Below are 24,793 nucleotides of genomic sequence, written 5' to 3' on the forward strand. Positions count from 1 at the left end.
CACTAACATTATGCTGAAATGATAGAACATCCCTCCACGAGGCGACGACGATAGCCCAATCAAATACGCAGGTAGAAATATCCTGCACCACATCTGCAGTACCATTATAACTCCTTGATTCCCAATTAATAACAAGCGCTCCACGTTGCATAATATTGAGTAGGAAAGAAATAAAGGCATAAGATTCAATGGAATCAAATCACACGACAAGGAATCAAGAAGGAAAGTGCTCCTAACAGCCATGTAACCTCCTGAGCATAAGTACATACGTCTCTGTACCGATCCGCAAGACTCTACTAGACTCGCTCATGACTCATGATTCCCAAGTAAACCTAGAGCTCTGATACTAAGCTGTCATGATCCAAAACTCACTATAGGCCGTGATGGCGCCCAACGTCGCTGTTAGGCAAGCCAACGGTGAACTATCATGTGAATTGTTCATTTTTATTACTTTCAAAATCATAAACTTTTTTTAAGCAAGGAAATTTACTCCTTTAAAATTCATGGGTACATACATAATTAGTATTGTATAAAATAACAAGTGATAATAATATGCAAATCCATAAGCATGAACTAGAATATCCCCAAAATCTAGTGCCACAAGTGCATGAGCATTTACTAAGGAGTAAAACAATAATACAACATCTGTCTAAAATGTAAATAAGAGAGGATAAAGTAAATAGTACAACGGAGACTCTATGGGCCGTGACACGTAGCCTGGAATCCAGCTCACCATAAAGTCTCCTTAGCAGTTGCGCCTATGCGCCCATATGTCCACCAAATAGACCTGTCAGATCCTACATATTTAGTGCAAAATTATAGCATGAGTACGTAAATCAATGCGTATCTAGTAAGTGTCTAGCTTTACCCCGGAGAACTAGTGACGAGGGGTCGACATCGACACTTACTAGAGGTCTGATAAAGCAGTATGCTAAATCCTAAATAGATATGAAGCACAACAGTAATAGTGGGATAAAATGGTAACCAACAGTCTTTCAAAATTTCTTTTAACGATATAAATTTTTCAATCTCGTATTCTATCTCAACAGCTCGAAAAATATCAAGTGCCAATATCAAATGAATAAGGAATACCATATGAAATACCAGGCATCAGTGAAAGGATAATCTCATAAATATTCGGACTGCTGGCGATATAACACACGATTATGCCGAGATCGTACGGCCTGATCCAGAATAATGTATACACTATTGAGGGTCGAGCGGCACGAACCATAGATGCATCTATTATACTGCCGAGGCGTTCAACCTGCTCCACAATAAAGGAAGAAACTTACAACACAAATATAGGTGCATAATAGTGAATATACCCCTTTAAGTTTATCAAATATCTTGGCAACAACTCAAGGTGATAAAGCTCGGTCTAATATATATATGTTTCTAGATCAATTTCAATTGTAATTTCAATTAATTAAGCTAGTAAAAATGAGTCCAAACAATTCAAATATTACATGATAAAGTCCTAAGTCTACCCGGACATAAACAAGCTTTAGCTACGTATGGACTCTCATCTCCTCGTGCGTACATAGCACCCATAATTAGTAGCGCATAACAATTACATCACCTAGGGGTAGTTTCTCCCTCACAAGGTTAGATATGAGACTTACCTTGCTCTGAAGTTCCATAACCGACTCTAATGACTCTCTAACTCTTCAATTCAAAGAAAAACCATCCGAAACTAGTCAAACAATGTGCAAACCAGTAAAAATACGCTCTAATACTCATAATTAATCAATTTATAATAATTCCCAAATTCGTTTGAAAGGTCAACAAAGTCAACCTCGGGCATAGGTGCTCGGATTCCGAAAATGTTTGAAGATAAAATTACCAACAATATTAGGAACTCAAATATGTAATTTATTCCTAATTCTTCATCCAAAATCGTGGAAAAAATCCAAAAATTATAAATTCTAGGTTTTTCTTCAAAATCCCAAAGTTTTTTCACAAATCTCTATGTTAAATCCTGATGAAATCCTTGAAATCAACTTATAATACGTGGGATGTACTTACCTTGCAGTTGATGATGAGAATCCCCACTTGAAGAGCTCCAAAACTCGCCCAAACCAAATGAAAATGTGGGAGAAATGGGCTAAGTGTCGGATTAAAAGCACCCCATTGCCCAGCGATTTCCGCATCTGCAGTCAACTAGCCGCTTCTGCGGCTCCGCACCTGCGAAAAATCTATTACAGGTGTGGCTCTAGCTCAAGCCAACAACGTTTGCTTCTGCGCCCTAAATAGTGCATATGGGCTTCCGCTTCTACGGACAACAAGTGCTTCTGCGCTCAGGCACCTGTGTGACCAAGTCCGCTTCTGCGGCCCTAGGCCTCTTGGCCAAATTCTGCTTCTGCGATCTCTTCTCTGCATCTGCGACTTCGCATGTGCAAAATTTTCCTCGCACCTGCGCTCCCAAACCTCCTTCATGAAATTCACACCTGTGATGGCCCCTACACACATGCGTGACTACAACTGCGGCCATTCCTTCCGTAGGTGCGATGATATCAGACTTCAGCAGCAACAACATGTCCTAAATTTCAAGTTTCAATCCGTTTTCAATTCGTTTCAACCTTAAGGCCACCGGGACCCTATCAAAATGTACCAACACATCCCAAAACACAATATGAACTTGCTTGAGGCCTCAAATAATATCATACAACATCTAAATTATGAATCGATGATCGAAACCTTCTTTAAATTTTCAAACTTCCAAACTTTGACGAATGCGTTCAAATTATACCTAAACATTCTGGAATGACGCCAAACTTTATGCATAAGTCACAAATCATGATATGAATCTATTCCAAGGCTCGAAACTCCAAATAGACATCAACAACACCAAATTCCACTTCAAACCAAACTTAAGAAAATTCTTAAACTTTCAAAATGCCAACTTTCCATAACAAGTGCCGAAATGCTCCCGGGCCACCCGATACTCAACCTGAACACACGCCCAAGTCCAAAATCATCATACGAATCTATTGAAACCTTCAAATCCTGATTTTGAAGTCATTTACTCAAAAATTAAACCCCAATCAACTCTTGCACGAATTTAGAATTTTCTATCCGAATCAACCCTGAACTTCTCGAAATACAATTCCGACCACACGTACAAGTCAGCACACATGACGTGAAGCTACTCAAGGCCTTAAACCACCGAACAATATGGTATGACTTAAAATGACTGGTCGGGTCATTACAAGATGTATATCGGCACGACTAATGCCTTCACTAGTCTGGATCAGTTCACTTCAGAAAACATCTTGCTGAGGCCATGGAAAATTTCGTCAATATTTTCCTGTGTCGAGGAATTTTGACCCTCTTGGAGTCGTGGCCTAACAAAAGTGTAGAAAATATGAGGGATCAGGTTATGCAAGATCCACCCATGCTTCTTGCGGTTCTTGGCTTTGTCTTCATCTACTTGTGTTGGCCTGAAACCTAAGCCAAATGTACCCTTGTTACTAAAGGGAGAAATGGGTTCCTATATTCCTTGCAATGATGGCCCCAAACCTTCTCCTGGCTCATAAACTCGTCTCAGCATAAGTGTTGCCACCATTACAGATATGGCAGAAAGACGAGGATGCATAATAGGCTTTTCTTTCTCAACATGGTCCATAACAACCACTTCGAAGCTTGATAGACAATGGACTTACACCCTTCATTAGACTGAATACACGAGATTAAGGGGTCTTCATAAATGGGTGATTCGTCTTTCCGTGAACAATAATTGTTTGCCTATCATGTTTGAACTTGAGCATCTAATACAAGGTGGATGGCACAGCTCGAGACATATGGATCCATGGACTTCCAAGAAGAAAGTTATAAGAAGTTTCCATGACCACTACTTGGAAGACAATTTCAAAATCAACCGGCCCAATTATCATGGTGAGATGGATCTCCCCAATGGTATCTCTCTATGAGCCATCAAAAGCCCTAATCCAAACATTGCTAGGTCGAATTCGGTCTGCATTGATTTTCATGCTTTGCAAGGTAGTGAGAGGGCATGCATCTACACTTGAGCCTTCTCTGAGATATGTGCCTCATTCAAGATCTTGATTAGTGCACGGGCATGCTTTTCAGAATGTATGAGCAGAGATAGCAAAGAGATTTGAGCGGGAGTCTTTCTCAACTGATCAATGATTGAGTAATCCTGAACTTTCATCTTTTTCAAAAACTCTTCTGCCTCTTCTTCAGTGACTGGTTTCTTTATTGGCATTTGGCCTTCCTCGACTCTTCTGGATAGTAACACTTCCCCGATCAAATCAAACCTCCAGTTTCCCCCACTTCTTCTATAATTTCCTTGTTTTTGTAGGTTACCACAGTTTTGTTGTATTTCCAAGGAATGGTTTTTGTGTTTGTCACACAGGGTTGCACGGCGGGTTTGATTATGATCGGCTCTGTTATACCTTTTGTACCACCTTGATTCTGCCTCATGACGGGGTGGCCTACTAGGACATACAACCTTAGGTTGGAACACTAGAGCGGACTTCCAACCTCGAGATTTTTGGAACAAATAAATTTGCCTTCTCTGAGCTCTAGGCTCCTTTCATAATCAACGGCACATATCAGCTTAGACTTACTTCCAGTCTTGTTCCTTCTTGAATCGTTCCCACTGTCATTTCTGCTTGACCAACTGGCTTGTATTCTTGATCTCAGCTAATCATTCCCACGAAATAAACATCGTTATGTGCTGGTTACGAGTTATTTGTGACATTAGGAGGGTCTTCGCCATTTGTTACCACAATAAACTTTTCAGAAATGAATCTTTCTATGGTTCTTTTCAGAGTTCAACAATTATCAATACTATTCCCGGGGCACCTGAATGATATTCACATCTAGTATTTTCTTGAAATTCAAGTGAATCAAGATGCATATGGTGGGGAGCGATGGGTCCAATCACGCCCATCTGCTTCAACCTATGGAACATACTAGAGTATGATTTAGCCAATTGAGTAAATGTTTCCACCGGCCTCTGCTCTCGACCATAATCCTTCCTGGGATGAGCATTGTAGGGTGCCGGAAAATTTTGTAATTAAGGTCGCGGGATCCTTGGAGCTGATGCCCGTACCCGTTGATTGGGAGGCCGAGCATATGATTGAGCCTTAAACATTATATACTATGGTAGGCCCACAGAGTATTGAAGGATTGGCGTGGGATAATAATGTTGAGGGTAGCTGGATTGCCACTGTTGAACTTGCACATAAGGGTGCGATGCCAATCTTTGAACTTCCCTGGATCCCGAAGTCATCATGAACCCTTCATCTCTCTTCTTTATACTTGCCAAACTTCCCAACCCATTTTGGATTGCTTGGGTGGTGGCTTTGAGAGCAGTTTGACTTACAATTCTGCCAGTCTTGAGGCCATTTTTGACTATCTCTCCTATTTTGATTGCTTCTGCAAAAGGTTTGCCCATCACGGACACCATGTTATGAAAGTAATCAGGCTCTTGAGCCTCCAGAAAAATAGTGATCAACTCGTGGATATCCATGGGTGGCTTAACTCTAGCTGCTTGCTCCCTCCACTTGATGGCATAGTCTCTAAAGCTTTTAATCGACGTTTTCTTCATATTGGACAGGGAATTGCTTTCTGGCGCAATATCGATGTTGTACTGAAATTATTTGACGAAGGCCTGGGCCATGTCATCCCAAATATGACAGTGAGAGATATCTTGTTCAATGAACCATTCAGAGCCTACTCCCACCAAACTCTTCCCAAAATAAGCCATCAGCAATTCTTTTTTTCCTCCTGCGCCCCTCAGTTGGTTGCAGTACCTTTTCAAATTGGCGATAAGGTCGCCGTGTGCATAATATTTCTCAAATTTTGGGGTCTTGAACCCAGGTGGAAAATGGATGTGAGGGAACATGCATAGATAACTGAATGAAACACTTTTGTGACCACCTAGTCCTTGTATGTTCTTTATGTTCTGTTCGAGACTTTTCATTTTTTTGGCCATATCATTTGGCTCACCCGTCTTGGCAGCCTTTTCAGTTTTTACAGGTGACTCGTAATGAGGAGTCTGATTGTATGGAGCCGAGACCCTGAAAGCCATGTTTGGAGAGTAGTATTGTTCATCGTAAGCATTAGATGGTAGCTCATTGTTTGGTCTCGTCACAAAAGGTGGTGGCGGTATTGTATATGTCGGCCCGCCAGACATGACGAGAGAGGTGTTCCTAACCGGTACAGCTGGGGGTCGCATATTAGAGGTACCAGGGGCAACAGGGAAGCTATAATTTGGCACATACCCTGGGGGTAGAATGTGATCGCTCGTTACATGGAGCGGTGGTTGAGTAGCCAAGGGGTATGGTGGAAGTTTCCTCTGAGGGACCCTGAGGCGGAGGCTGACTGGAGACCCAGGCCTGATGCATATAACACAGTTGTTGTTTCAATCTTCTTACTTCCTCTGACTCTTGCTCAACTGACTGACCCTGGGGGTCGTCACTAGCTAACTCGATTTCATCATTGTTAGTCATTGCTACTTTTCCCTTAAATCTAGTGAAGTAATGACGTGTTGCCAGTTTCACCACAAACGAACCACCTTAAACTTCCTATATAAGAGATAACAAAAGTGTTAGGATTAAACATTTTACATATATGAATCACACGTAATATGCAATGCTCCTAACATTATCACCATTTCTAACATGCTTTTGGAAGGCTTCATGTTTCATTCCAGTTTATAAGGTTGGTTCTTATTGATGCTTGTATTTTCTTCTCTCTTTTTTTCGTTTTTTTTTTCACTGGCCTCATTTTGATCCCTCATTTTAGAGTCGTTGAAAAATATTTTGATCGAACATTTTGGGGGTCGCCTGCGTATCATGTCGCCGCATGAATCAGATCATTACGTTGTTCGAATATAACTTATATATATATATATATATATATATATATATATATATATATATATATATATTCATTATTTTTTATATTTGTTTTCGACTCAAATAGACTTTTTAAGATAAAAGGCAAAACAGAAAAGGGTCAAATATATCCATGTACTATTCGAAATAGTTTAAATATACCCTTCGTTTGAGTATCTGGTCAGTTATATCCCTATCGTTATACTTTTGCACTGATTTTTCCCTAATTTAGACGGAAGGGCACGTGGCAACCTAAAAAAGAAATAACCCACCCCAATTTTAAATACCCGGATCCCTTTACAATCCACCCCTTAACTTGACCCATACCCGACCCATTCCCCTTAATTTGGTTTCTTCTTTGCAGGCATTTTCGAAAATCGTCACAGCCCCAAAACAATTGAATCGAAGATGGTGAAAGGATGCCAAGGAGAACGGATCAGACTATACTCCAGGCGAACTTTTCTTGGATACAAAAGGTCGAAATCACACCAGTATCCAAACACTTCGTTGATTAAGATCTGGGAAGTGAACACTAAGAAAGAAGTAAAATGTCACCTCGAGAAGCGAATGGCAAACATTTATAATGCATTTGGGGTAAAGTTTGTAGGCTTCATGGAAACAGTGGCGTCTTTAGAGCCAACTTCAAGTCCAATTTGTCTTTCATGTCCATGGGTGATTGGGAGCTCAAGTTAGGGGTTTTATGTATGCAAGCAACATAAATGTGGCGCATAGAGAAATTTTAATTGCTTGATTATTGAACCCCTTGGGCTGTTGATTTGCATCCAAAATTTGAAGACATGATTGGCAATATGGAAATTACACTTGAACTTGAAAATTCATTTGGGTTTGAAAATGGAATTGTCTGCTTGAGCTTTGGTTACTGTACTGATAAAATTGAAAGCAGCTAGATTTGATAACTGAGAAAAGAAATTTTGGGTCTTAAATTTTCGAGCTCTATCACTATAGCTCCTGAGATTTGAACTGGTGGAAGAAACTAGTTTGGGAGATTAATCATTTTGTGACTGAAAGTAGTTGGGTTTTAACATTGATTTGGACTGTAGAAGAGAGAGAAAGATGTAAAGAAAAAAAGGAAAGAAAATGAAAAGAAAAATAAAGAGAATTTAGAGGGGAATGGGTCGGGTATGGTTCAAGTTAAGGGGAGGGTTTGTAAAGTGAATCGGATGTTTTAAAATTGGGGTGGGTTATTTGATTTTTAGGTTGTCATGTGTCTCTCCGTCAAAACTAGGGGCAAATTAGTGCAAAAGTATAAGGGTAGGGATATAACTGACCAGATATTCAAACGAAAGGTATATTTAAACTATTTCGAATAGTTCAAGGATATATTTGACCCTTTTCCGATGTCAAAACAACAAGACTCAAAACACCAAAAGATTTTTATAGACTCAAAGACAACAAAAGAACAATCAAAGTGGATTGCAAACTAAAAGAAGACTGTGATCTCTGCAAGAGAATCCACCGGCATCACTGTAGTCAAGGCACTTATTCCTGCGGCTGACCCCCAATATCGCGGTATATCTTCCCTAAGTCTGTAGATATGTGACGGCTGACATTCAATGATACTTCTACAAACCGCTCAGCCATCACTCCCTGGTGATTCATGCATGCTCGGAAGGTATATGTGGCTACCTCGAGGATCTTTCCCTTAATGTGCTCCTAAGCCAAATACAACTCTTGATGTCGTTGACCACGGGTTTTGGCTAGATCCAACGCATCATGCTCGTGCTCTAAGGCCATATCTCTCTGGCGCCGAGCTTCTAGTGACTCCCCCTCTAACCAATCGATCACCTTTTGGCAGTGATGTCTTTCTATTTCAAACTCGGCGATCTGGCACTCCTTACTTGACTTACCTCCCCCTATCCGATTCCTTAGACCTTGGATTAATGGAGAAAAACCTTTGTGCTTCTGATCACGGATCACGTTGAACTGGGTTTCTCTCTCTTCTTGTTGCTGAACGGTTGTGACTTTGTTTTTCTGCCTCATCTATGCCTTTAGGCTTGCTTCTCTCGTTCCCACTGAGCTTTATCGTTCTCAAAAGCATCATACTGTAGATCCTTGTCCATTTTAATGATGCCGAGCTCTTCTTGTAGTGCTCCAAAGGTTGACTCATAATCCCATATCATCTCTTCCATAGCTAACCCAACTCTATTTTGAATCATAGCCTCCCAATCAAATGCATTCCTTATGGGTCTTTCTAGCCTTTGCTCTGGGATCACCTGATTATGAAACTACTCAAGATACGTGAGGCTCACCTCTCCACGTTCACGATCGGCTACCATCTCGTCCAAGTAAGAAAACCTACTACCGAACCTTTTGTGCATATGACTCCATTGGAAGTTCCTTTCCCTTTAATTCCCACACAAACGTGCACATGTCCTCAATCTGGGCCTCTTTTGATCTCTCCCTAGCTGGCGCATGACACGTAGGGGTGCGTAGGGTCGGAAACCTCTGAAACCCATGAGTATAAAGAATGGGAGATACGTCAACATATGCATGACCCTAGAAGAAAGGAACAAATAATAGTTCCAAGTGATTATATCAGCAGTCAATGAACTAAGAAATGTCTGACAGGACTTTACCCCCTTTGGAGGATTATAACTCGCGACCCTAACTGGGTGACATCCAATGTAATTCAGCCAATTATTACTGAAATTTACTACTATTGGATGAAGATAAAGGTTCTCTATGAACCACATCTAAAACAGAATGTTGCATCCCTCGAAGTAGTCTTCGCCCTCTTGGCAGCGGGTCAAAGCTCGAAAAATATATCCCATAATCATCGGAAGAATAGTGTGATCCTCGCTACTTTGAAGACACGAGATGACCGCAACCAATCGAATTCTAATTCACCCACCACGCTCTGGAAAGACCATGATTCCTAGAAATGATATCATCAAAATGAAGATTCTTAACTCCCTCCATGCATCGTAACTCAATTGGTTGAAGAATTCTAAGCCTGAAAAGCTCTCGAACCTTTTCACATCCCCAAATCTGTCATATAAATATTCCAATGGAACCCGCCCTTCGTTCAAACAGCCCATTGGAATTCGATGAAGGCATAACTTCTTCAAAATAATTGTTCACGCCAATTTTTCTCGGAGCTGCAGGCTTTTTCCCACGAAGGTTTCTCCCCAATTCTGTAAACCCCCTTAATTCTTCTAGTGTAGGTGTGATTTCACAATCTTTGAACTTGAAACATTATTCACAGGATCCCAAAAATCCACTAGGGACTCGATTAAATCTCTATTGGCCTTAACTCCCATGATGTTTGTGAGGAACTTAAGGTGCTTAAAAACTTGATTATGTTCCCATGTGATGAAACTAGCCCACCAATTACTGAGACTACTCGGGGTCTTATCTCTGATCGAGAACATAGGAGGTATCTCGTCCCTTACCCCTTTTTTGACTGCTTCTTTGTTGAAAATTCATGGTGAACCTGAGAATAAAAAAAAGAGTCAGGACATACCTAAACTATATGCAACTTCCGATTTTTTAAAAAATATCAATTTAGGACTCAATCTATTTTTCATTAATCTTTTGAAATTACTGGACGCAAAAGTTGAAATGATATAAGTAGGAAAAATAGCCATTATTATGAAAATGACCCTTTGATACTCCCGATAGAGGTTTAAAAGGCCGTCTCGGCAAAAACGGCCAAACATAGGGAAAAAAGATGAAAGATAGACAAAATAAAATAAAATGGCTCTTTTTATGAAAACAAACCTTTGTTATTCCCGAGAGAGGTCGATAGGTTGTCTCGAAAAATACGACCAGACAAAACTAAAAATGATGGCTATTTTTACGAGAACAGCCTTTTGGTAATCCATAGAATGTTTAAGGCTATCTTTGACAAATTAGCAGTACAAAAGGGCCAAAATGTTTAATAGTGAATAAATAAAAATAGACAAAGTAGCTATTCTTACAAAAACATCCCTTCAGCAATTCCAAGGAAGATTTTAAGGCTGTATCGGCAAAAAGAGTCGGATACAAAGGCAAAACAATAAAAAGCAGACAAAAACAGATGAAATTGTTATTTTTATAAAAACAACATTTCAGCACTTTCGCAAAAGGTTTAAGGTTGTCTCAGCAAAAATGGCTAGACATAAGGGCAAAATGTTAAAAAGCAAAAAAATGGACAAAGTAACTATTTTTACAAAAACGACCCTTTAGCACTTCTGAGGAAGATTTTAAGGTTGTCTTGGCAAAAACGACCGGATACAAAGGCAAAACAGTAAAAAGCACAAAAAAATAGATGAAATTGTCATTTTAAAAAAACAGTCTTTGAGCATTTTCGTGGAAGGTTTAAGGCTGTCTCGACAAAAATAGTCTGGCATAAGTGTAAAATGGTTAAAAAAATGAAAAATAACTATTTTTGCAAAAATGACCCTTTAGCACTTCCGAGGAAGATTTTAAGGTTGTCTCGGCAATACGTTACGAGGGCAAAACGATAAAAGGTAACCAAAAATAGTTATATTATTTCTCTTTTTTTCGAAACTTTTCATGCAAATGCGTAATTTTTATGCTTTTTTAAAAAAATGTGAGCCAAACATGATGGAGGTTGCCTACGTATCTCATCAGGTAGTGAGAATCATACCCGCGTAGTTCGATGAAACCGACTAAATTAATCTCCCACTAGGCCATATCTTTTTTTTTAATAAATAAAAAGGCAGACATTTGTACAAAAAATCGAGAGCATGTTCTTTATTTCTCTTTGTTCATTCAACTGATCCACCCTAAAGCCGGTCATCATGCAAGACTCCCAAATAATGTAACAGGTAGCACATAATCATGAACATAATGGTTTCAAAGAGGATACCTATCTTATATGGACCCGATCCCTGTGCCGAGTTTCGCTAAGTCAAATACACATGATGCAAATAAAACGAACCTACTAGGGATATCTGGAATGAGGTTTGTTCTTCTAGGTTTAAATCCTAGTGGAGAAAGTATCTAGACTAGCTTACTCGAGCAGACAACTCGAGCCGAGGAGGGTCAGCGTACCGGTAGCATTACTTTCAGGCTTAACTGGTGGTGCTCCCTGCCTAAAACATGTGTGACAAAAATCTTTTACCGGATGGAAAGCACTTCGGCTATCTCAAAGAAAGCGGACTATTTCAAGCAAATGTCCAATTTTAATTTCAAGAAGACTCAAACAGGATGCGTGAGAAGATAGTTTATATGTACAGTTCAATCAAAGCGGTAAAAAGCGGACAAGTAGCACATTAGGACCAAATAAATCACAGTATATACAAATTTAATAAAGTCAAATAAAGTAAATGTACATGACTTAATTCTTGAATTTTTCCAGCAGAGTCGCCAAAACTGTCATGCCCATTTTTACCCCAAAAGATATATGTTGTGGTATTGTTGCGGTTTAAAGGATTTTTTCAATTAAACTGATAAACTTTAGTAGGGATTATTTTTATTGTTCAGAGGTGCCACTTGGAATTTGAATCCTAAGCAAAGGAAGTTTTGACTCTATTATTATTGGTCTACGAAAATAAAGTCCAGGTAAGGAATTATTTTGACCAGGGAAAAGGTGTAAGGCACTCCCCAAATTCTGTGGTTCTAGCACGGTCACTTTATTGGTTTAAACCTGGTTTGAATTAATTTTGGACAAACTGTGCTTTATTTGATTTCCATATTTTACCTATCTGCTTTTATTTCTTGATTATTAGAATTATTAAAAGATGTTTGGAATAATAAGATGTTGTGACCACACAACGGAAGAGAATGCATGATCGAGACAAAATTTATTACTTTTGTCAGCGTTACGCAAGTGAATCCGTTGTCATGATAAAAGATTATTAGCACGTTATTACTTTTGGGAAAATTATTACATTTGAGGAAAATAATTTTGAAATTTATTAAATGTCCACTAACGTGCTATGTAAGCGAATTCGCGATTTATAGGAAGGGATTAACTAAAATAGGAACTAATTAAAGCTATTGGTTATGGTATGAAATAAATGAATTAATTTATTGAATGTTAAATATCACGCTACGCAAGCGAGTCCGTGAATGAAAAAGTCAAAGCACGCCTACTAGTTGCCTAGCGATTAAATTAATTAAAAGGTGCTTAAACTTATTTTTTTTAAAATTATTATTACCTAATCAACCGAAAAAGAATATGACATTATTATAATTATTGTTTAACTAATGCAAGACATTAAACCCAGGTAAGCTCAAGCTAAACATTCATGGTATTGGGCCCCTTATTTTACAAAGGGATTTTTACCTTCCTATATACTATTTGAAACCTTATCACCCCCTACTCAAGTTTCAATTTAATTACATGGTCATATACAATTTACCAATTATATACAAATAAGTTTTAAATGAGTATCCCTTTATATTAAGAATTGAATAAAGAATATCAATTATTTCCTTATCCCTTTATACTTGCTCTCTCTCTCTCTCTCTCTCTCTCTCTCTCTCTCTCTCTCTCTCTCTCTTCGTCTCTCTACTCTCATATGTTTTTCCCCCAATTTTTCTTTATTTGATGTTCTCTATTTTTTATGCTTTCTTGTTGTATAGAGTTTTAATGAAATTCATCAATGGATTTCAATCTTTTTAACTTAGCAATTTCCTGTCATGTTGCACAATTGATGTTCAAACTGAAATTGTCAATCAATAAATTTTGAAGGTGTTTGACTCTCCACCATTCACAACCATTAAAAAACTTTGAAGCCTTGAAATCGAATTTGTGTTTTCAAAAATCATTATTTGTTTGAATTGGGTGTTGTTGCAAACAATTGAGAATATTGTTTGGAGTTTATATATCAATTTTGAGGGTGTTTTGGTGAAGATTAGACTTGATTTTGGCTGAATTATAGATTGAAGCTCAAAGAACAAGAACACATGACATACAATATATTTACGAAATTATAATAAAGTTATATTATAATTGTATGTAAATTATATTATGTTGAAGTTATATATTATTTTTTATTTGAATGTTCTATGAAAGTTGAAAATAGTTTTATAATGTATGAATCGTTGTATAAAATTTGTATTTAAGTTATCAATACTATCTTTTTACATAAAGTTGTTGATATGTATCAAAATTCTATTAAGAGAGTAAGTTTTGATTGAAATTTTAGAGAGGAAAAAGTACACACCACAGACAAAATATATACAAATCAAATTCAAAATATATACAAAAGACATATTGTATAAAAATTATAATTAAGTTGTATGATATTGTAGTTGTATTTAACTTGGTAGAAATAATGTATGAAAGTTGTAGATAAGTTGTATAATATATAGTTAATTGTATGAAATTTATTTTTTTACTATGTATAAATTAGATGCAAAATATACAAAAAATATATTGTATAAAATTTGTATAAAATTTGTATTTAAGTTGTATGATATTTTAGTTGTATTTAACTGGGTAGAAATAATGTATGAAAGTTATAGATAATTTGTAAATAAGTTGTATAATATATAATTAGATGTATGAAATTTATTTTTACTATGTATGTTGTTGTAGATATTCAAATTTGCATTAAAATTTTCGAAATTTATTTTAAATTTGTATGTTGATGTACCATATATTATTCTTAGAGATGGAGATTTTATGTGTTTAGTTTGAATATAAATATGCAATAAAATTTAGATTCAGTAGAAGTTCTCTTTTAGACTGTGTTGATGAATAATTATTGATTCCTTGGGAAACATAATTGTTGTGATTTAGTAGTATAAGTGTTCTGTAAAATGCCAAGCATAAAGTAATCCAACATGTCACTCATATCGACGCAAGTATCATTAACATAAAGTCCTATAAACAGAACCATGAGTACTGGACTATCGTCCATTTTAGTTGGTTGCATATCTTGTTGTCGAAGTTTGGGATCTTGTCATGATCGAAAATTCTTATCTGTCGTGATGGCGCCTATCTCAATACTAGACAAGCCAATAACCTCAATAAGCCACATTTTCTCTTAAGTTTGAAATCGTAACATTTGAATTTCCATAGAAAAATCTCACAAATTACTGACATAAGATACATTCCCAAAACCCGGTGTCACTGAGTACATGAACATCTAAATGATAACAATGTCTGACTGATAAAAAAATACTGTTTGAAAAATGTAGAATAATAAAACAACTGAAAAGAAGAGAGTCAAGGTCTGCAGATGCCAAGCAGCTACCTCGATAGTCTCCAAAGATAAAGCTCCAAAAAACTAGCAACTGCCGTATCCGGAGGTACCTGGATATGCACACGAGGTGCAGGGTATAGTATAAGTACAACCAACTCAGCAAGTAACAATACTAAATAAAGAGCTGAAGATAATGACGAGGTTCAGATGTGAGTGCAATTATAGCAATTTCCAACATAAGATTTAGGGCATGCTTTCATGTTCAACATTTAATACTCAACAGTAACTTCATATCAAGTTCGACTGAAAAAAAAGAAGATAATATCTTTTAGAAATTTCCAACACAGTAATATATGACAACTGTAGTGCAATAAGAATGAAATCATATGCATCCTCTCAGGACCACAATCACTCAGCTATTTCATTCAATCAATACTCAGCACTCGCACTCAGTAGGTACCTGCACTCACTGGGTGTGTGTACAGACTCCGTAGGGGCTCCTTCAACCCAAGCGCTATAATCCGCACGGATAACTCACGTGATATAGTATCAATATCCGGATCTGCACGGACAACTCACGTGCTGCACGGACAACTCATGTGCTATAGTATAATATCTGGATCTGCACGGACAACTCACGTACTATAGTATAATATCTGAATCCGTACGGACAACTCACGTACTGTACGGATAACTCACGTGCTATAGTATAATATCTCACAATCATGCCATCGGCCTCACTCAGTCATAAATCTCTCCAGTATCTCGAGATCTCAATAATCATGAAAATCAGCCCAAACAAAAATAATATGATGCATCAATAATGAACAATAGAGACTGAGATAAAATAAACAAGTAAAATTATGACTGAGTACAAAACAACAATTTAGCAAGTAATTCAACATGCATGCGACCTTTGTGGGTCCCTACAGTGCCAACACATGGTCTAAATATGATTTGTGGTTTAATTTCCCTACTATATGGGGAATGTACAAATAACGACAGATTATTCAACTACACGGTTCCATGAAATTTGACCAAGTCATAATTCCTACGGTGCACGCCCACACGCCCGTCACCTAGCATGTGCGTCACCTCAAAATCAATCACATATCGCAGAATCCGGGGTTTCATACACTCAGGACCAAATTTAGAACTGTTACTTACTTCAATCCGAGCAATTCTTTATTCCAATAAGCCTTTTCCTCGCGATTCGGCCTCCGAACGCCTAGAGTCTTAGTCAAAATAATTTGATACAATCAACATGAGGTATATGAATCAATTCCATATGAAAATGCTAAGTTTTACAATAAAATCCGAAATTAACTCAAAAATTAATAGTGGGACCCATGTCTCGGAATCCGATAAAAGTTACAAAATATGAACGCCCATTCAACCACGAGTCCAACCATATAAAAATTACTACATTCCGACATCGGATTGACCTTCAAATCTTCATTTTATATTTTTGGAAGATTTTATAAAAGTCTGATTTGTTTTTCTTCCATAAATTCACAGATTCATGATGTAAATGAGTATGGAATTATAAAATATAATCAATATAGGATAAGGAACACTTACCCCAATGTTTTCGAGTGAAAATCGCCCAAATATCGCCTAAACCGAGCTCCCCAAACTCAAAAATAAGTAAAAATAGAAAAACTCCCCGTTTTATGGGGTTTTTACATCTGTAGCGCCACAAGTGGCATGGCGCTGCCTGTGGCGCCCTTTCCAGTACCTCCAGCAGTCCCAGCGCTAGGGATAGCGCCCCATGCTACACTAGACATTGACGATGATGGGAAATATTTTCCGACACGAAAATGGGCATAACTCTCTCATACAATGTCCGAATTCGACGATTCTTTTTGCTATGGCTCTAAAATTTCAATACGGATCTACTGCTTCAATCAAAACTGAATTTGAAACTTATTTTCTTAATGTGGTACTACTTATTCTTGAAGAAACGACGTCGGACATTCTACATTCGATGTCGAAACCTAGCAAATCAAGTCCGATTGACCTCAAATTTTGCACACAAGTCATAAATGACATAACAGACCTATTTCAATTTTCAAAATCGAATTCCGACCCCGATATCAATAAGTGAACTCCCCGGTCAAACTTCCAACTTAAATTTCTATTTTTAGCCATTTCAAGCCTAATTTAACTACGGACTTCCAAATAATTTTTCGGACGCGTTCCTAAGTCCAAAATCACCATACGGAGCTGTTGAAATCATCAAAACTCTATTTTGGGGTCGTTTACACATAAGTCAATCATCCGGTCAACCTTTATAACTTAAGCTTTCATCTTTGAGATTAAGTGTCTCAATTTATTCTGAAACCTTACCGGATCAGAACCAATTACCCTGGCAAGTCACATAACAACTGTAAAGTCTAAATTGATCAGTAAATGGGAGAACGGGGCTGTAATACTCAAAATGACCGGCCGGATCATTACAAATCCTCTTGTGGTTGCCGCTTCATCGACATTATCGAAGTCTATAAAAGGGAAAGAGAGCAGCAATTCCACGCTATTGAAATTCCAAAAGATGAAGCTACGTGGCGGCGGAGGCACCGAAACAGAAGATGATAATCATGGAGTATTTGTATTGGTATTGGTAATAGTGGTTGAGGAGATAAAAAGACCAACATGCATTAGCCGATGAATATTCTGGAGAGAAGAGGGGATAGAGGAGAGAAAAAAAGGAAAAAGGCGTAACTAAATCCCTTGATTAAAGGCACTAATAATGGATTGGGAGCCTTTTAAGGTGTAATATATATAATTTATAAGTAATCCTTGTTTAGGACGCGTAATATACAAAATTAGAACAATTTTGGTAAATAAGTTTCAAATATTATATAGGAACGAAAAAATCCCTTTAACAAAAGACATATAGGCTTTAAAGAAAGGCCCAACTTACTTTCTACTAGCGTTGGGCATACAGATTTTAGCTTATTTAGTCCATGTTGCTTAAGAGCCTCAATGACTAAGACAACACAATGACAAGTAGTCTCCTAAGCCCAAATTGCTTCTCACGTTAATGTCCAAACTAAAATTATTTTTCATAAAAGAAACTTACAAGCTAATTATTATCTTTGCTCTTTTATCTTCTTAATCAACTAAGTATTTCTTAAGGGCTAACTAATATTTCTACTCATCTATTATTCTACACCAATATGGCACTAAGACTATGAACCCATTAGCAACATAAACACCTTAACCATTTGAATCCACTCTCATAGTTACAACCACAACTAATTATAAAAACTACAAAATGGTAATACTTTTAATGCTAAAGAGAAGAACTATAATATGACATTATGTTGATTATAATTTAAAGCATCAACAAATTTGAAGCTAGAAGTCTTTCCTAGATAATTATACATGAACCTTAGAAGTAACTCACAGAAAAAGATCCCAAACCAAAGAAACATGCTCAAAGATGAGGTTTAACTACATTTTGCAGAATATGATCTTAACTACAAATGTAAAGGAAGCTTGGAGATTTAACTACATTCTACAAATTTTAACATGCTTAAGATGAATGACGCAACTGAACATGTTTCCATTCGATAAGGTATATCAAACAAATCCAAAGAGCCAAGACAAGTCCATATCTTCAACTGTTTGATATGAAAATCTGCATTACAAAGTTTAAGGTTTACATGGGTCGCAAAAAATAAATACAACAATGAAGAATATAAGCTCAGCAACAAAAGCAACAGAAAACAACAGAAAACAACAGCAAAATCAGCAGAAAACAAGCAGCAAATTCGTATTTAAACAGCTCGAAAATCTTAGACAAGAAACCCAGAACCAACTCTAAAGAAAGCTATACTTTTTTAAAAGTTTGCACTCTAAGATTCACTCACAAAACTCACAATTTTAGCTTTATTAAAGGATGCTTCAACTGCTGATTTTTTTGCTCTCAAAGTTGTATTTTTTTAGTGTGTAAGCAATTGTCCAACAAATATGTGATAGAAGGTGTCTAAAATGAGGAAATGACAGCCCTTAAGTAGGCAAAGAAAGCCACTTTTTAGATAGATTTTGATTCACCAAAAGTCTGTCAAAAAATAAATGACTTTGTGTGCTAAACATTGTTCAACATCTATCCAAAAGGTGAATGGACAGCCTGAATACCTGATGTGGCAGAAGTTTGGAGAAAAATGTATTTTCAGTCACCCTACTAGTAAAAAGTAGGCTACTAGTACCCTAAATCATGATCAAACCCATCTAAACTTCAGATTTTAACTAAATCAGTACCAAACCTCGTTTGAAACCAAACAACAAAGAAGTAACTAGAACTTACTATTTAATTAACAAAAGAAACATCATGCTAAGTAGTAACTAGACTAAACACATTTTAACTAATAACTAACCAAGAGAACTTATAACCTAATGTCTGAAATCAACAAAATGATGCATTGATCAGTGAATGCATTAATGAAACTCACAACCTTTAATAAATACGAAATGAGAGAAATCAAACATGAAAATCGAAACTCAACAACTAACGCAAAGCAAAAACATATTAACAGTGAGGTGATTAACAAAACAGATCGATTAAACCAAAAACGTAATGACAAACTAAACGACGAACTAATACATGATTCGAAAGTATTAAGCAACGACCAACGTTGAAGAATGTTAATGAAAGTAAATGTCACGATCCAAAATCCATTAAAGGTTGTGATGGCGCTTAACATCGATGCCAGGCCAGCCAACCTTGACTAATTAATTTAATTACCCATTTTAGTATTTTTTTTTTAATCGAAATTTTCTTCAATTAAATATTAAAGATAGAACTCATAGAGTAAGTGATAAATATTTTAGTAATTAAATTACTAAACAACCCATAACCACTCCCAAAATCCGGTGTCACAAGTGCATGCATCATTTACTAGGGAGTAAAATAAAATACAGCATCTGTCCGGAATTCAAATTAGACAGAAAAAATATAAATAACTCTAAAGGAGACTCTGTTGGCTGCGGATCATAATATAGAATGCAGCTCACCTAAATCCCAGCATTTTTACCACACCTCTACGCCCACAAGGCCGCTAGACATATATGTACCTATACAAAAATATGCAGTAAGTGTAGCATGAGTACGAAAACAATGTGTACGCAGTAAGTATCAAGCCTAATCTCGAAGAAGTAGTGACGAGAGGTCGACTTTGACACTCACTAAGGGTCAATAATATTATAATAGAATATATTTAATCGACATGATTTATAGGAATAACAATAATTTTCTTAACAAGCAAAGATAATTAATTCTTCCAATACCAATAATTTCCAATTTATGAATTAGCTTCACAAGCTGCAATAAAATATCAAGGTATCGTGTAATTATTATTATTAGGCATGATTTCTGTCGTGGTCGTACGGCCCGATCCAGAGTATCGTGTACACTATCGAGGGACATGCGACACGATCCATAGATGCATCTATACTGCCGAGGCGTTTGGCCTGCTCCACAAGAAAAGAGAACATTTTCTTATGAACCTCCGGAATGAGAATATATATATATATATATATATATATATATATATATATATACATTTTTGAGATTAACGCAGGAGGATGTTCAAATTTCTACAACAGTTAAATATTCTGAACAAAATTTCAAGTATGTGAGATTTCAATCTTTTACCATTTCCTCTAACAATTTGCAATATAATTCTATTGCTTTAATTATTTAAAGATATAATTATCACAAGTAATTAATGATTTGAGTCCTAAACTACCCGGACTTTAGCAATATTAGTAGCTACACACGGACTCTCGTCACCTCGTACATACGTAGCCCCCACAATTAGCAATAATTATTAATTTAAATTACCTATGTGATAAATTTTCTCTTACAAGGTTAGATAAGAAACTTACCTTGTCTCAAAGCCCACTTCCCGATCACAACATCGCGTAAAAATTCCAATTCGGTGCCAAAAAATCCGAAACTATCCAAATGTTATATAAAATAATTAATACATGTTCGAAATTTAAAATTAGACTATTAAATAAATTACCCTATCCAAAATGGTAAATCCCTAAAATTCACCCCCGGGCCCACGTTCTCGTATTCCGGAAATTTTTAGAGGAAAACGTTACTCATAATCTCAAGAACTCAAATATACAATTTCCATCCAATTCCATAACCATTTTCGTGGTTAAAATCTCATTTTTATCAAAACTTAGGTTTTTCATCTAAACCCTTGATTTTCACGATTTATAGGTTATAATCTACCCATAATCTATGTATTTAACTCAAAGCGTGTAGAATTAACTTACTTTCAAGTTGCTAGTTGAAATGCCCTCTCAAAAAGCTCCAAAATCGCCCAAAAATGGAGGAAATATGGACTAAAAATGACTGAGCCTCGCCCCTTTTCAACATTCTGCCCAACAGCCTTTTTGGCACCTGCGGAGGGCTAGCCGCACCTTTGGAAATAAGCCTCGCAGGTGCGAGTTTCCCTCGTGGCCAAGCTCCGCATCTGCGGCCCAAGCAGCGCTCATGCGCGTTCGCTTCTACGCCAATTTCTCCGCACCAATGGCCCTCGCCGCTTTTGCACCCTCATGCATCGCACATGCGCGCTCGCAGGTGCACTAAAAATGTCGCTTCTGTGATCCCTGGCGGCTGCGGCTCGTGGCTCGCTTCTGCGAGCTCGCACTTGCGGCTTGCCAAGCATAGGTGCGATTGTAGCAGAAGCTGGAAGCTTCAGCTGCTGCTCCAATTTCCAAAATTGGCCTGAGCCTCATCCGGTTAACTCCCGAGGCCCCCCGGGGCCCCGCCCGAACATACCAACAAGTCTGAAATCATAAAACGAACTCGCTCGAACCCTCGGAACGTGTAAAACAACCTCAAAACTAAGAATCATACCTCAAACCAGATTGATTCAACTTAAAAATTTCAAATTTTTCAAACTTACTCCGAACGTGCCGAAATATACTCATACTGCTCGGAATGACACCAAATTTTGCGTGCAAGTCTTAAATCACCATACGGAGCTATTCTCAGGCTCGGAATTTCAAACAGACTTCAATTACTCCAAAACCTACTCCAAACCAAATTTAAAGAACATTAAACCTTTAAATAGTTAATTTTCACTATTAAATGTAGAAACGCTCCCGGGTCGTCCAAAACCCGAGTCGAACATACACCCAAGTCCAAAATCTCATACGAACCTATTGGAACCGTCAAATCCCGATTTCGGGGTCGTTTTCTCAAAATGTTGACCGAAGTCAAACTTGGGCTTTTAAAGCCAAACCAAGGAACCAAGTGTTTCGGTTTCAACCCGAACACTTCCAAATCCCGAACCAACCATCCCCGCAAGTCATAAATCAGTGAAAGCACATACGAGGAGTTTTATTTAGGGGAACACGGTTCTAACAATCAAAACTATTGGTTGGGTCATTACATTCTCTCCCACTTAAATATACGTTCGTTCTTGAACGTGCTAAGAACTGCTCTGGAGTTTGTTGAAATCATTGTCTAGCCCCTCGTGCACCTACCTGTGCTACCACAACTCAGTTGAGCACATTAGCCCGAGCAAATCTGAAGATCCTCCCCTTTATTTAGGCAAATAAGCCTTAGATCCAAATTTCAACATCTGAAATTCTCTACTAGCCCTGCTTCCAACATACGAACATCGTTTCAATCACTACACGATGTACCACTACATGATTGTATACTCTCACTGAATTCACACCATGCACCGCATTATTCACATGACCACAATAACATCCTCTGACAACGATAGCCAAAATTTCACGAATCTGATGCTCACAACACACTTCATGACACATATAAGTCTTGTTCTAACTCTTGCAGTACTGCCATGACGGAAGAGATGTGTAGAAATTCATAACCAACTGCATAGTCAACAAATCATTTAGTCCCTCCTCCTGACATGAACCATTACCTCATTATGAACCAAATAACGATATTTTTTCTTCAACATGCCTCATATAAATCCGTTCGCACTGATCCCAGGTCCAAAAATCTCGCCTCACCCCAGTACAAGTCGTTCCGGTAATTAGCCACCATAATCACTGCCAAAAGTCTCATATGATGCCACTATGTGCCAAATAGCCACAAACTCGAATGTGATACATAAGGAAAAACGAACTCTGGAAAGAACTACTCAACCCACGTAATAGATTAAACAACTGAAAAGGTGTTATGAACCTTCCTCATAACATGAGAAACAAGACACACAAGAATAGATATGGGGACTGTACTCAACATCATACTATTGCGGCGTGCACCCCAATCCACACATGATACCGTTACGGCGTGCAACCCGATCCAAACAACATACTCATGGCGGCGTGCTACCCGATCCACACATGGCAATAAATAGGGAAGTACCCGCCAAGCCAAAATGCTTATACCTACGAAATTCCCGAATGTCAAACACAAGCACGCCAAGTGCACAATACCATCAGATAGCGCCATACGCTACAAAACTCAAGCACGACTAAGGTGCAATAAATGACCTGCATCTCGAGAGTCATCCTGCTCATATAACATCGCAAACTATACGGGATCTCAATACGAGTGCGAATAATCAAATCGCCTCACAACCCACATGCACAATAGAGACCACACGGAAGGGACGACTACAGAAATAACATCCAAGGCCCAAAGACCTCTCCGAAAACAACGTTATGCTGAAATAAACACATCTAGCCTGATATGGAGCCCACATTCATATTTAGATCCATCCACGGACCTCAAGCCGATTCTGATCGTACCGCACTGGACTAATAACCTTTCAAGGATCCACAATAACCCTTTTTCCCATGACACACAAGAACAACCGTCAAATCCGAAACGAACTTCCACATTCCAAAACCAAATAAACCGAGCACTTTCAGGCATAAATTCTCACATTAGCGATAGTACCATAATCTCCATACTTGGTTTTAAATCTTTAATCAATCGAGTGACTACATGTCACGCTTATACAATCTCCCCGCGGGGTACGCTCCCACGACCTTCCGCACCAGGTAACAAAGTCTGCACATCCAGACCACCAGTCATACAATGCTATAAAGGGAATCGAAAGACCGCAACTCAGTACACAAAGCCTCTTACACATGACACTGATCTCAGGTGACGCTGAAGACAATACAAATCTACTCTAAACATCTGAATTCTTTTCTGCTCATCCGAGCTCCTGACATTCTTGTCAACACTGAATCGAAACCTTGAATCCTCAGCTTCCAATTTCCCATGCCTCTCTCTGCACCTAACATGCCAATACGTGAGAGTTCAAGAAGTCCAAAATAACCCCTAATCCACTAATAGAATAAACACTCCATCATATAGCAACCTTTCACTTAACTCATTTCAGGAGAACTATTGCAACACGCGACCGAATTATCATAGCCGCAGAAAATACAACTCCAAGTAGTGGTATAAACCACCATAACTCTTCTACGATCCATCTACACATAGCAGGCCATAATACTCGAATGTCTCCAAATAAAATCAATTACGGCGGCCGTCAAGCCTCGCACGTACCACCACCAATCACATGTATAACTTAATACGCTGAAGGAACTGATCATTGCCACTATCATGCCAATTCAACCAATGCTAACCGATTCCGACTTCTTCTAATTTACTCCAGACTTGCCTTCGAATTAATAATAGCTCCATTCAAAATATAATGAACCTAACCCGAACTCACCCTGAGTGACCCTATTTCACGAGACCACGTTGCCTCAAAACCCGTGAACTAACTCATAACCTCCTTGTGCGCACATTCGCATCTTCAACTGGTACACCTATTC

The 24,793-nt window shown here is 37.8% G+C and overlaps 1 pseudogene; it reads left to right on the top strand.

The window, feature by feature from the left end:
* The first annotated feature begins 7,241 nt into the window (after window positions 1-7,241).
* Window positions 7,242-7,778, top strand: LOC117276338 (large ribosomal subunit protein eL33y-like; annotated as a pseudogene).
* Window positions 7,779-24,793: the final 17,015 nt, after the last annotated feature.

Source organism: Nicotiana tomentosiformis, chromosome 8 (assembly GCF_000390325.3).
Source record: "Nicotiana tomentosiformis chromosome 8, ASM39032v3, whole genome shotgun sequence".
Taxonomy (NCBI): domain Eukaryota; kingdom Viridiplantae; phylum Streptophyta; class Magnoliopsida; order Solanales; family Solanaceae; genus Nicotiana; species Nicotiana tomentosiformis.